This window comes from Centruroides sculpturatus, unplaced genomic scaffold (assembly GCF_000671375.1).
Source record: "Centruroides sculpturatus isolate CEXI.00-Female unplaced genomic scaffold, Cexi_2.0 scaffold1476, whole genome shotgun sequence".
NCBI lineage: Eukaryota > Metazoa > Arthropoda > Arachnida > Scorpiones > Buthidae > Centruroides > Centruroides sculpturatus.
In genome coordinates, this window is record NW_019385716.1 from 141,171 (window position 1) to 155,112 (window position 13,942).

Here is a 13,942-nt window from a genome sequence, read left to right on the forward strand (position 1 = left end):
ATGGCGGATACATTTAAAATCGAGGTTTAAGAGCGAAGGTAAATAAACAAATTAAACTATTTTAAAGTATTTATAGAATGTTTAATAGGTAGAAATCTAGATCCGCACGACGCGATTGGGACTTTGACAGAGCTGTAGAGCATATTGATAGGAACAAAAAAGTCAAAGGAACCGTACTTCTCGGGAATTTGTTAAGAACGCCCACTAGGGGCGTCCCGGGCTACTAGTTAATAATGTGATCATAGAAACGAATACTGTATTTCGTTTATTCAGAAAGCCGTTAGTTTATTCGATGATCGTTTCTCCGAGGTTCCTAATTAGTGACATTTAAATATAATTTAGACGAAAAAAATCTAATTTATTTATTGCTTTACACGTAATATTTTCAAACTAGAAGTCTTCCTAAATAGTTTTACATAATGCCTAATACTACATTTATCATCGATTGAGTTGTACGCTCTTTCCGTGCCAAATTTAATTTAAGAAGAGATTCCGAAGTTTTTTCGAATCGCCTTCGATACATTTTGTTTTTTGTTCCACACTCCTCAAGTTTGTAAGACTGGAAAATATGGAATGAAGCGAGCTCGCCATCTGTAAATAAATATAAGAATTCGTTTAAATATATAACGTGAATATTTAATTATTTCTCCTATACAATTAGATTTGAAATGTAACCACTGTATATTTTTTCTGCCCGCAACGTCGCGAAAGGTGTTGTATTCCATTTATTTTACACTAGCTGCAAGGACCCGCTTCGCTGTGTTTTTATTTGTGGGCAGAAAGTAACGATAGTGAAGATTAAGATAATTACATTATAGCCAATCTTACCTGTTTTCACAGAATGCAAGAATTAGGTCCCCCGTTTCCAGACTCATTAGAGAACTTTCACGTCCAGTCAAACGAACTATTTTCAATTTGATCAATTTTCTGCAACGTTTACAATCGTTCTATAATCGAAAATTTTTAAAATCGAAATAGAAAATCTTCCACTTTCAACCACTTTCAGCCTCATATCTCCCGCACCCTTATAGCTATCGAGACGCAACCACACCTATGCACGAATGGAGACTTGGGTCTACCACCACATACAAACACAATTCACGTGCGATGTGTAGTTTTTGCGGAAAAGTGAAATATAGGGACATACATGTCCATTTATATATATATAGATAGATATAGATATAGATATAGAGAGAGATATAGATAAATAAAACGAAACTTTTCTGAAAAAGAGGGCTAAAATTGTCCGAGTCTTAGACCCTGTACACACTAGGCGTTTTTCAACGCGCGTTTAACGCCGAGCTAACGCGCGTTAGCTCGGCGTTCGACGAGCGTTAGTTCGGCGTTTAGCACTGGCTCAGTTTGGAAATGGACGAGAAAGTAATTGATTGTGTGTGCTCCTCCATCGTCGCTATAAGGCAGCACATATATCTCAAAGCGCCCGTAAAGTGCCCGCAAAACGCGCGTTTTAACAAAAATCTATAAACGCGCGTTTAACGCGCGCTTGGCGTTTGAGTGTATACCCCTACATAGAACTCTTGGTTCTTTAAAACGCGCGTTGAAAAACGCCTAGTGTGTACAGGGCCTTACAGTTACAGTGGCAATCTCCCATAGGCTAACGAAATAACCGTTATAAACGGGGGTGCATCTTATATAGGCTAACAATAAAATGTTATCGCTTAAAGTTACAAAACTGGTTGATGTAAAAACTGCTCAATCGTCACGAGTTTCGGAAAGGTAAATTTTCGATATTGAATTTATTATTTCGACTTTTACCTTGATAGGAAATTTCTTGGTTACGTTGAAGTAATCCTCCGCCGAAAAAAGCAACGAAGCTTTACCGAATCTCTTCATGAAATTCAGCATCTGTCAATCAAATATTTGCGTTAACTCCGCGTATAAGTATTATTAGTTTCAAATCGCGATCGACCGAAAACGACTGAATGTACCGAACTTACTCTCAGTTTCTGTTCGACTTGGAAATGACAATTTGCAAGTATTCGAATGTCTTGAAATCCGTTCTGCATCTGAAAAGTAAAGAAAAACGTTACGCGAGAATTAAAACGAAACGAACGTGTGGCAATTACTTACGGCAGCGGTAACGAGAGAAAGTATAACTGCAAACGCGCAACACATGTAGATTAAACAACAGACAACGTCAAAGTAAATGAACCTGGTAAATGCGCTCATTTCTATAAATATTAAACTATAAAACATTACGGATGTAAGCAGCATCAAGCAGAAATAATCGGTGCTCAGAACAAAATTATAAGCGTTGTTGTAATCTCGAGAAAATGTCCAGAGTTCGTCGTGGGTAATCATTATCGACTCTATCTTGTCGTATAAATTTACGTCATTAAAGTTCAATAACGAAAGATGCTTGGATAAATTCAAAAATGCTATTCTCGCTACGTAACTAGCAGCGAAAAGTAGCGTCGAAATTTGCAATAATCCTCCAAATAGATATAAGAAAGCGGTTCCCACCCCTACGCTGCAAAACAATCCTTCGTAAACCGAAGAATATCCGGTTTGATACGACGAATAAAACAAATAAATGATTAGAATTTGAGATACGGGTATAGAGGTAACGCAAAAGAAAATATTACTCAGCCATATTACTTGTAAAACGTTATACATTTGCATTTCGTCCGAACAACTAATACGTCTGAATTTTATCGTAGGTTTCAGCTTGTGTCTCTTAATCGCGCTGTTCGTTGCGGCGTATATAAATGCGCCGATAATCAGTATTAACTTAAGAATAGTAGAATCGCCGTCGATAACATTCCATATACCAACGCAAGGAAAGTTCTCGTCCAGTGCCGGGATAGTAGATATAACGAGCAGAAAGAAAAATTGCCAAGAAAGAAATTCGACTAAATCGAAATAGAAGGCTCTCGACACGAAGCTGTATTTATTCGAACCTTGGCAGTCGCATTCCTCGTAAGGATCCATACCGAACATAATTGCCACTATTAAACACGGCTTAAGAAAACATCTCACGCACAGTTCGGTTTCTAGTTCCATTTCTTTTCTCGAACAATTTAATAATGTTTTAGTTTTATCAACGCTGTGTTTAATTTCCAACCTATAGGTATATTCGCCAGTAGCCCTATTAAACACCGTAGCGTAGCGACTTCGAGTTTGGCGAAACAAATAGTCAAATTAGTAATTCTTTCTTTCTGTTTCCCGTATTTGCTCCGTGCCACTAGTAATTCATTGTTGCGTACTTAGTACCGAACAAACTCATTTGGCATAAAGAGTCGCATTCGTAAACATTTTTCGCGTAATATAACATTAGACAGCTGGCTGATAATTTATCGAATTAGTTCTAATAAAATCTGTATATTTATCGAACTGCGGTCGTAACGGTGATTGTAAATCACTTTTGGAAAAATTGTGTAACGTTCGGAAGTAAATTTTTATATAAATCTGTCAGACTTGACTCAAAATGTAAAGATAAATAATTTTATTATCTCAAATACATTATATATAATGGAATTTCTAAGGCGTAGTTTTTCTAAATGCATATAATATCGCACGTAATGAATGATCTATAAATTAGAAATTCATACAAAAGTCGATGCAAACGGGAAAGTACTCGTAAAATGATTTTGTTTCGTAATACGTAATTGCATCGTTCTGGTAAAGGAAATGGCGTGTTTAAAGTACTATACTTATTATTTTGTAAAAAATGAATTAAGAGTACCGATTAAAGTTTAAACGTCACATTTAATTACGAAAATAAATGCTGTTTATTCGACGAGAGAAAGTAAGTAGGTTACAAACTGATGTGGAATAGCCGCAAATAGTAGCTTCCGAATATGTCAGTAGCGGCACTATCCAGCTCGATAAGTAGCAGTCGCACGCCGCGCACCCCAAGCGAAAAACACGGCTACCGGGTTCCAGGAGTATACAGCGAGGTTACTGTATAATGCGCTCGGGGCAGATCAAATTTTCTGTCTAGAGGCAGTTTTTATCACTAGGATTCGTACGGAAAGCGAGCCAAATATATACAAAACGAGTATAAAACTGATACGTAACTCGACTCGTAAATACAAATTAAAACCTTTCTAAATATAATTAACTTCAGAAAAGAAGCTATAGTTTCTTTTTAATCGAACAGCCACATTTTTGAATAAATGATAAAAAGTTATACCACGATTTAGAAACAAAATCGCTACGGAATACTTTGCGCAGAAAACCTACCGGTATTTCAATCGAGTCTTAATTGTAACATTTATAAGACAAAATGTTCCGTTTAATACGATCTAAAATTTCACGAATAATTTTCGTTTTTTAAATAGAAAAGCATTAAAATTATTTATTTACTTTTAAAGTCTTCGTTACATTAAAAATGCACGCATTTTTAATGTAACGAAGAATCAATTAGCCGCTTGGTGTCCTCGACGCGTGGCTAATCGTCGTTCCTTCTCGCGTTGTGTCTGCAATTTAAAAATTTTGGATAATGATTTACTTTGGTGTTCGCGATGTTTGAAAAATGCTCATTTTTACTGTTACGGAGTCGGTTGCGCTACTTTTAAATTTAGTAAAACTTATAAAAAAAATTGGAAATGCGGATCCTGCAGACCAGCGAAAACTTCGAAAGGAAATGCAAATTCAATTTTGGAATTCGCGTTTTTCACGAACTATAGAGGGCGCTGTATTTTTACAAAATGGCTACTCTATCTGGGTCGTTTGTTAGTCGTCAGTGTAAAATGAATTATATAGTACTACCTGATATAATGAAATATGCTACTTGTAGCAGTTCATCGAGAAATTTTATAGAAGGAGAACAAGTATTACTAGCAGGACACGTCATTTTATGTGGTATTGTCGAGAAAAACGAGCAAGATCGTGCTGTACATTTTTGTGCTCTTTGTCTGCAAACATCAGCATTGACTTCTATCCCACACAAAATTACTGGAATTTTAAAGTTTATCGACATATCATATAAAATTGAATAGAATTACATTTTATTGAAGATAATCCTATAGTATAGGTTAAAAACGAATACAAATACTAAATTACTTTATACTTAGACTCTATGCAATCTTTTTCAGTTTGATTTTTTAATACTATCGAATTACAATAATCTAAACATATTTATAAAAACACGATAGCATACTTACATGACAAAATATAATCTTCAGGAGTAAAATGTTTCGAACATACTACCATATACTTCGTAACTTTTTTTCCAATTCTTAGCAGTCGAATCCACTCTTTCCGTCGGTTACATTTCTGAGATTCTCCGAATTCTGATTTACGAAAAATCATCTGTTTTTCATGTGGGAATACATGAAAACTTATATCGGGATCGCGTATGGCTTTGGAATTACAATTTGGAACACAACAGAAAGCTTTACTTTTACTATTCATCTTTACTGCTGACAATATACGAAGAACATTCGAACGACCCAGATAGAGTAGTTCTGTTTTTAAACACCAGAGGGCGAGCATCCGGTGAAAAACGCGAATTGGGACAAGAAGATGAATCAGGTGAGTCAACTCACTTTATTTGTCCAGTATATGACAAACCGACCGATCGTAACAATAAGCGAAGTAACTTCTCGCTCGCTCCAACGACACCCGAGCCAACCCGGTTTGACAAACTATTCTAGAAATTAAACTAATTTATGCGGGTATGGGAAATTTATGGTTAAATCAAACAAACAAAAGTATAAAGGAATCGATTCAATTTTTATCGGATAAATTTGATAAAATTAACCACCGTCTCGACTCTTTGAAGATTAACAACAAAAGGTTGTCGGTTGAAATTGCAGCTTTAAAATAAGAAAATTCTATATTGAAACGAGAATTGGTTAAAGTCCAGATGCGTGTACCGTCATGGCGGCTCATCTCTGATTCCAGCAATCAAAAGAAAGGAAACAGTGGAGACGCACGTTCTAACCTAACCTAACCTGTTCTAATAAATTACCATAATTATTACCAACCAAATTATTAGAATAGGTTAGGTTAGGTTAGAACGTGCGTCCCCACTGTTTGCTGGAATCAGAGATGAGCCGCCATGACGGTATACGTATCTGGACTTTAACCCGAGAATTAAATAAAACACACGAAAAATTCAGGTCTACGGAGCAAGATGTTAATAATTCGAGTTTAGAAATTGTTGGACTTCCTACTTTGTTAAATGAAAATTTAATTGATATCTAAATATATAAAATGACTTGTCCCGACTGACTGATTCATCATCGCCCAGAGCAAACCGCTGAACCTAAAGAGGTGAAATTTGGTAGACAGTTAGGGAACGTCACGGAAACGAGCACTAAGAAGGGATTTTTCGAAATTCCCCCCACGGGGAGAGGGAGAGGATTAAGGCTTAACCGGAAGAACGGCTTTTGAAATTGATTCCATACTTTCCCTTAAATTGATAACATTTCGGACATTGTTATAAATATTTTCGTATATTTCGATTTTTTTAACCAAATGTTCGAACCGTTTTAAATTCGAATTTGTTATCGCGTATCGGTTCGATTATAGAAGGATCGTAAACGTTCCAGAAAATTGATCAAATTGAAAATTGTTTGTTCGATTCCCGGCAATTCTCGTCATTCTCGGCGGTAGGTGTTATATAACTGGATACTGAATATAAATGGGGTTTGCTCGCAAAACCTCCGCGGGCCAAGTCGCGGGTAACAGCTAGTTGTTTATAAAGTTACGACATTTAGGGATAATACATTTGATAAATTATCTATTGTAATTGCCTATAGGCCCGGGTCTCTTCCGAGTGAAAGAAATTCATTGTCGCGCGAGACAAAGCCGATTGTAGTGAAATTGGCTAATGTTACTACGAAGCAAACAATGGTTAAATTTTAGATACGTATACCGCCATGGCGGCACTTCCTGTTGCGACTGGTACAATGTTGCCACGTCGATTTGCTTGCCATCGGTAGATTCCTTAAGCAATTTTCGGTAGATTTCGGTAGTTTTCGGTAAATCGACTTTGTGTGGCAAAAAGGAGGTTGCACATAAACAATAACATTCTTTTTTGTCATTTATTTTATTATACACTATAAAACAATAAAAAACAAAAAACTAACACAGAACACTTATGTAAAAAAAATAATAATTTACTAATTTTGTCTTATTTTTCTAACAAAATACAGTATTACCTTTTATTTTTCGGATATTAATAATAATTATTATTCAATATCTTCCGTTTGTATGTTTTTTAGCACACTGTTTGTTATTTTTGAAATTAAATTATCTTTTACAGGAAAATCGTAACAGTAATTTTTTCCAATTAATTGTTTAGTAAGAAGTAGCTCTGAAGAGCTCTGAAACAATTACTGGCTTACGCCAGTGATTGTTTCAGAGCTCAGTTTATTTGTTTTGTGTTTAACAGATTTATTTACGAAAATATTCTTTCTATATTAGCTGAAGAATGGGACAGACACAAGATATTCTCAACAAAACGAGATAGTCTTTGCAATAAAGTCTCTTACAATATATAAGAAATGAAGGTACAAAGAAATGTTTTATTGAGAATTTTTAGATACATTGAAAATAAAAATTTCTTTCTTGAATTATCGTAAACTTTTCGGTAGATATGGTGCTTCAATCGGTAGATCGGTAGGTCGGTCCCAAAATCGGTAGATCTACCGAAAATTCGGTAGACGTGGCAACATTGGACTGGTAGCCTCGCTCCCGACCCTTGAGCCTAGTGTCGTCACGTGACGACCCTGATATCCGATGTCGCGTGTTTTTTGCTGGTGCGGTCGATTTTTGAATTCGAGAGGTTTGTTGTACAGTATTTTTTTTTTCGACTTTCGAAATGGATTTCAAGAATTTAACGTCGAGGAATTTCTTCCGTTGCTTGGAATTGGAATATCCGGAGTTAAGTATTGACGTTAGGATACCTTCCGATGTAAAATTCGCGATTAACTTGTAAGATGGGTTTGCAACCGGTCGAAGCGGGTGTTCGTGCAATAACTTATAGATAAGACACTAGTTCTGTTTATTTCCGATGTCGCGAGTGCGACGTTAATACTTCGGCATTCGAAGGTACTTTCGAGGGTAAATTTGTTAAGGTATCATGGGAATCTCATTTGCATAGACTGTTCGTAGAAGTCTTCGTGTTTGGCTGTTGCGGTAAGTCGCATTACCGGTGTCGACTGGGCTAATTTCGTTAGGCACGCGATGATGGTTTCTCTTTAATTTGACGAGTTTGAAAATTGGCGGCCCCGGAAAGACTGCGGAAATAGACGAGACGGTCGTAAGCAAGCGGAAATACGAAAAAGGGAGGAAGCTGAAAGGGACTAAGTGGATGGTCGGTGGAATCTGTAGAGAAGACAAGAACTGTTTTTTGTGTTTTGTAAGCGATCGCTCCGAAGCCAGTCTGAATTGGGCTGTTAGCGAGTTCGTCCGGTCCGGATCTACAATTTACACTGACGAATGGAAGGGATATAACCATATCGATGAATTAGAAGGAATGCGGATAAAACACGAGACTGTAAAGCGTGCCGAAAAATGTCGCCGAATGACCGACGACAACGGTGAGTAAAAACAAAAAATTCGTTTTTTAATAATTCGTTTAGATTGATTTAGATTGATATATCCGTACGTTATGTTATAACATTAGTATTTTAGCGCTCGTAGTATTTTAGCAATCTGTTTCTTTTTTTCCCTTTTTCGTCTTTCATTTGCGCGCGCAATCGTCACGTCACGTGACAACGCTCGGCTCCAAACGTCCAAGGCGTCGGGAGCGAGGCTACTAGTCGCAACAGGAAGTGCCGCCATGACGGTATACGTATCTAAAATTTATATAAATGATCATCTTACACAGTATGATAGAAATCTTTCTTATAAAACTAGAGTTTTAAAGGAGGAGGAGAAAATACTAAATACTTGGACCAAAAATGGTATAATGTACATAAAGATTAATGCGACTTCACCTTCGCCTTACGTTAGAGTATATTGAGAGTTTATTTCACGATGGAAGTTCTATTAAAACATAATAAGATAACTAATTTTGAAAGGGATGGACTTTATATATTTTATAGTACAGTATTATCTTTTCATTTCTCCGTGCATCTCCCGGATTGTTGTTGATTTTCCTTGTCATAATTTTTTTTTCACGTTTATATATTTGTATACTATTACGCATTTCTCTTATAATTCGTTTAAAATTTTTCTTCAGATGGTCACATTTATTAACAACACGTGTTTGTCTTTACCTAGTATTTTTAATGATCTTGATTATTTTGTTGAGAGTTGGGATTCTTCCCATTCACGCCATGTTACCGATTTTATAAATCAAATGGGCTTTCAGTATTATTCCCTTACGCGACAAAATCAAAGAGGCGGTAGAATTTTACTAGTAGACTATATCTTCCCTCTCTTCGTGTAATTAAAATATGAATATATAATTCACACTCTTCGTGTGAATTATGCGGCTACGTTTAAATTTATCTTCGGACAAATCAATATTTTCCATTAGCGGTTGATAGAATTCCGGTAAATTTATCGGGCACTCTTATTATATAGGCTATACACGTTGGCTAGAAAAATTTCTAAAGTTGCGAATTAACGCATTCTACATCCGTTATCGTTTCTTTTACGATTGCGAGTAAACAGTGATTCAATTTCCTACGTATACAATGCGCACTTTCCAAATGTATTTAACGAAACCTAATTGCCGTTTAGATATTAGTTTCGATCTAAAGCATTAATTCTCGGCGATTTCTATTAGCCTGTCCAGTTAGTGACTTCCCCTATACTCTTCGATAAATTGTTTTTAGCCTTAACTTCGGTAAATGTCTAAATTTACGTCTTACGTAAAACAAAGATTTAAAGCAGTCCGGATGATCGATTCGATAATGTTACTATATGAAAGTCTGGCATACTATAGAAAGTTATTAAAGCGCGTATATTTGTTACCGGTAAATAGATGCTTGTCACGTAATTAACCAAAAACATATAGTTATAGATATATAAACAAATAATATTGCACTTACTGAGGAAGTTATTTTAGAAATTGCGAAGGACCCAATCGGACAGATCGAGACGAATACGGCGAAAGCGATATCAAATTGGACTTTTGAGTTTAACGAATTATATCGTTCTTCGTGATTAAAAAGTAATATATCGAGTAGTAAGCGCGTTACGTGGACGAGAAGGAAGTATAGAATTGCCGTAAAATTGCTCCATTTTTGATTTATTTGCTGAAATATTTCCCATAGATCGGTTTTCAAACGACGAGGGTATCCGTCGATCGAATCTAGCTCGATCTGTATCTTCTGGAATTGATTCGACGAGAACAAGAATATAATAAGAAGTATGGTTAATATAACGTTAACATCTCCGGTAATAATCAAATTCCGGAGAAAATAAAATGTATTACACCGGATTAAAGCCAGAGAAATTGCTGAAATTTTGAATTTTTGGATAATATTTTAAATCTAGAGTAAGACTGGTTAAAAGATTTTGATAAAAGTATAAAATATGAAAAAACATCGATATTAATTGAACTTTTTTGGAAAAGTTCTCGTCGTTTCCGTACGCGATCTTATCGTCTTCCCATTCGAATTTGTTTCTTTTCAGTATACTAACTGTAATAGCGTACATCGATAACATTATTCGATATACTCTTTGGAAGTATTTGTTTGTACTATAATTTTCGTTTATACTTTCACATAATGCTTCGTCGTCAATAAATAAGACACAACCATTACCTACCGTTACCCACAAAATAAGTTCTACAAAGTTCACGTAATAAGCGAAGTACTTTCTGTTCTTTCCGCGGCGGCAGGCGCGTAGAAACGATGGTTCCGATCCAAATATTTTAGCCACCGAAATTACGGGTCCGAGCTGGCAGTTATTGGGAATATTGTTCTCGCCAGCGCAGTCTTTATCTACGGTTGTGTTTCTGTCGTTCATTTGCAAACCTAAACAGATAAATATAAACGGTATGAAAGAGCAAAAATTTAGAACGTTGCGTGTAGCGGTAAGCGGTAACTTTAGGCTGGCAAAACGCGAGAACGGTAGTTACGTAATTGAGTAAAGATGCTCGTAGTTGCTAAACGACGAGCATCTTCACGCAATATTTAAAATTAATTTAAATATTTTACATACCTATTGATTATCGTATAAATTATATCGCTATATTTAAATTTGTAATATCAACAATATATTGGCTTATTTTCCAGTTAATCGTTAGTTTGTCGCAACAAAAGAATATACTTATAAATCGTTACTTTAAGGTCGTTCGTGTATAATTCCTCGTATAATCTAATACTATTAAACCGGATTCCCCGCGATGTATATAAGCTAGGGTTTCTCAAACGGGATCCCGGTTGTTCTTTTATCCCGGGAAATTTTTCTTATCCCGGGAAATCCCGCAAATTTCTTAAAAATTCACTTTTTTTCTTATTTTGTGTTAAGGTTGAGGAATTTTGCAAATAGAAAGCATAATTAACTCATTCACTGTCAGAATACATTTGTATTTATTAATTTTAAACCTACCTATTAGTTTTTTTAAATTTTTGCTCGTTATAGCATGTCACAAATGGTCAATAATCAATATATAGCTTATTTGTGGCATGACTATAAAAATTCTTTACTTGTCGGAACCTGTAATATCTGGAATAATTGTGCTTACGCTGTCTTGAGTTTTAACCATGCCCAGTAGCTTCAATAAATGCCTGACGCCAGATTGTGCAAATTGGGCAAGGATACAAACGAGTACAAAGTCTGCAAGTATGAAGTTTTTCTTCATAAACCTGATTATTAAAGCCAAATGAATTGCCGAATTATCGAGCTCTAAGCTTGATGCCGCTATTAAAGCAGCCAAGGTAGACAAATCAAGAATACTAGAGAGCGAAAGAAGTACTACAATCTCGAAAACGAACTCGAAAGCTTCCAGGCTACAGGTGAAAAAACACATAATATCTGTCTTCTCTTAAATGCATTAAACACTATTCCAATCACATCAATTGAATCGGAAAGGGCATTCTCGGTGGCAAGACTTTTCATTACTAAAATAAGAATTAGAGTGAGTTATCGGAGTATTGACCATCTTTGCTTTTTAAAATCTTATAAAAGTTTGCAATATTTTGTATTATATTTTATTTAAAAAACGAAAATTACCTTCTAAATTAGAAGTTCATTTTTTTTAATTTTTAACTCAATTCAAAACATTTTTTTTTGTTGTTGTTGTATGCAGTTTCCAGCAAACTTTAATTAATTTTTTTCTATTTGTGAAAATTTCTACGTTATTTAAAGGTAATTTTTATTATAGGCCTATAGACCTTACACAGCATTATTAATATGATTTTGGAGGTTACAGAACTTTAAAATTACTTTAAAAAATGGAAAATAATTATATCATTTGATTTCAAGATATTTTGTATACCTTAAAAATAATTAATTCTATCCCGGGATAAGCAAAAGACCGGGAAATGAGAAACCCTAATATAAAACTTTTATAAGCATTAAAGACTTTTAGAATTAATTTATTTAATAGATGTAGCTTTAAGTTAATGTCGATCGATATATGCCATAATTTATAAATAGTCGAATTAATTTCTCTAAGTTTTGAAATAGTTTCCTCGTTAAGCAATTTAATATTAATTTATTAATATAAATTGTAAATTATGTAAGGTAGAATTGAATTTTATAAATATTTTAAAATTTAGGCAGAGAAACCAAGTTCAACTAAGTCAATTTTTCTTAAATTTTAAGGCTTTACTTTATTAAATTTGTTTATCGTCGCGTAAGTTTAAAAATAATGTCTCACTTTTTGAAAATTTATAATTAGAATTGATAATTTTATTATCGTTAAAATACTAAATTTAGATTAATTATTAAGCTGTTTGCGCCATCGTAGTAACGACAATAAATGAACTATTAATAAAGGAAACAATTGAGTAATGTCGAGTGCAACGGCTCCGAAGCCAATCGATCGATTCGGCGGGACCTATCGACGACAACACGCTCAAGTGGCAAACTTATACGTAAGCTAGCAAATCACATTTCGTTTCTTAATCTTTACCACATTCCAAGATATTAATAGAAATAGATACCAACACACACAGTTTTTGTAATTCTGAGTGAATTTTAAAATTTTTGTAATCTTCGTTTTAGAATTTTGTATCGAGATGACGCGGAGTTTGCTCTTTAATTAAAGAAAATAAAAAGTCCCCGAAATAAACGATAACCGCAACTAAATAAATTGTAAGAGATCGATTTGTACAACTGTACAAATGCTGATATTAATGAAAATAATGGAGGCGTTCCGGAAGGAGCGGCCGTGGCCGAACCACCTATAACTGAAAGTTGAGGAACACGGCCCTTTTTGAACGAAGGCATTCGAGTTCGCGAAACATCGAATGCTCCTCCGAGTAACGCTACCGTTACTTCCCGACAATATACGGCGGTTCCGCGTAAAGATCGAAAGATCCAATTAATTTCCGGACTAATGAAAATTTTTTATATGCAGAGTTAGACAAGAAAAAGCTCTTCGGTACGTATGCGGACCAGCAACTTCGGTATCGGTAGAAGTAATATTTTATAAGGCCGGCCAATAACAAAAGAAGAAACAGGATAAAACCAGAAAAATTAGACACTTTACAGATTTTTATTTAAAATAATAATTTTTATATTTACGATTTTTTAACACAATCTAATTTAAAATTTCATTTTATGCTCAGTTTACTATTTTAATAAGTTAATAATGACACGAACGTCTCGGTAACCTTAGGTGCCTTCCTAAATTACCTACGAATGATAGATACCGTAAGTAGAAACGAAACATACGAGAAATATTGAATTATACAGTAGAGCGTCGATTATCCGAATCAAGTAGGGACCGGGTTGTCCTGAAGTCGATGTTTCGGATAACCGATTATGTAAAAAAAATATTAATTTATCCCATCTTGACATTTTTCTCCGTTGCGTGTCGCTTCACGTTGAATTTTCGTCG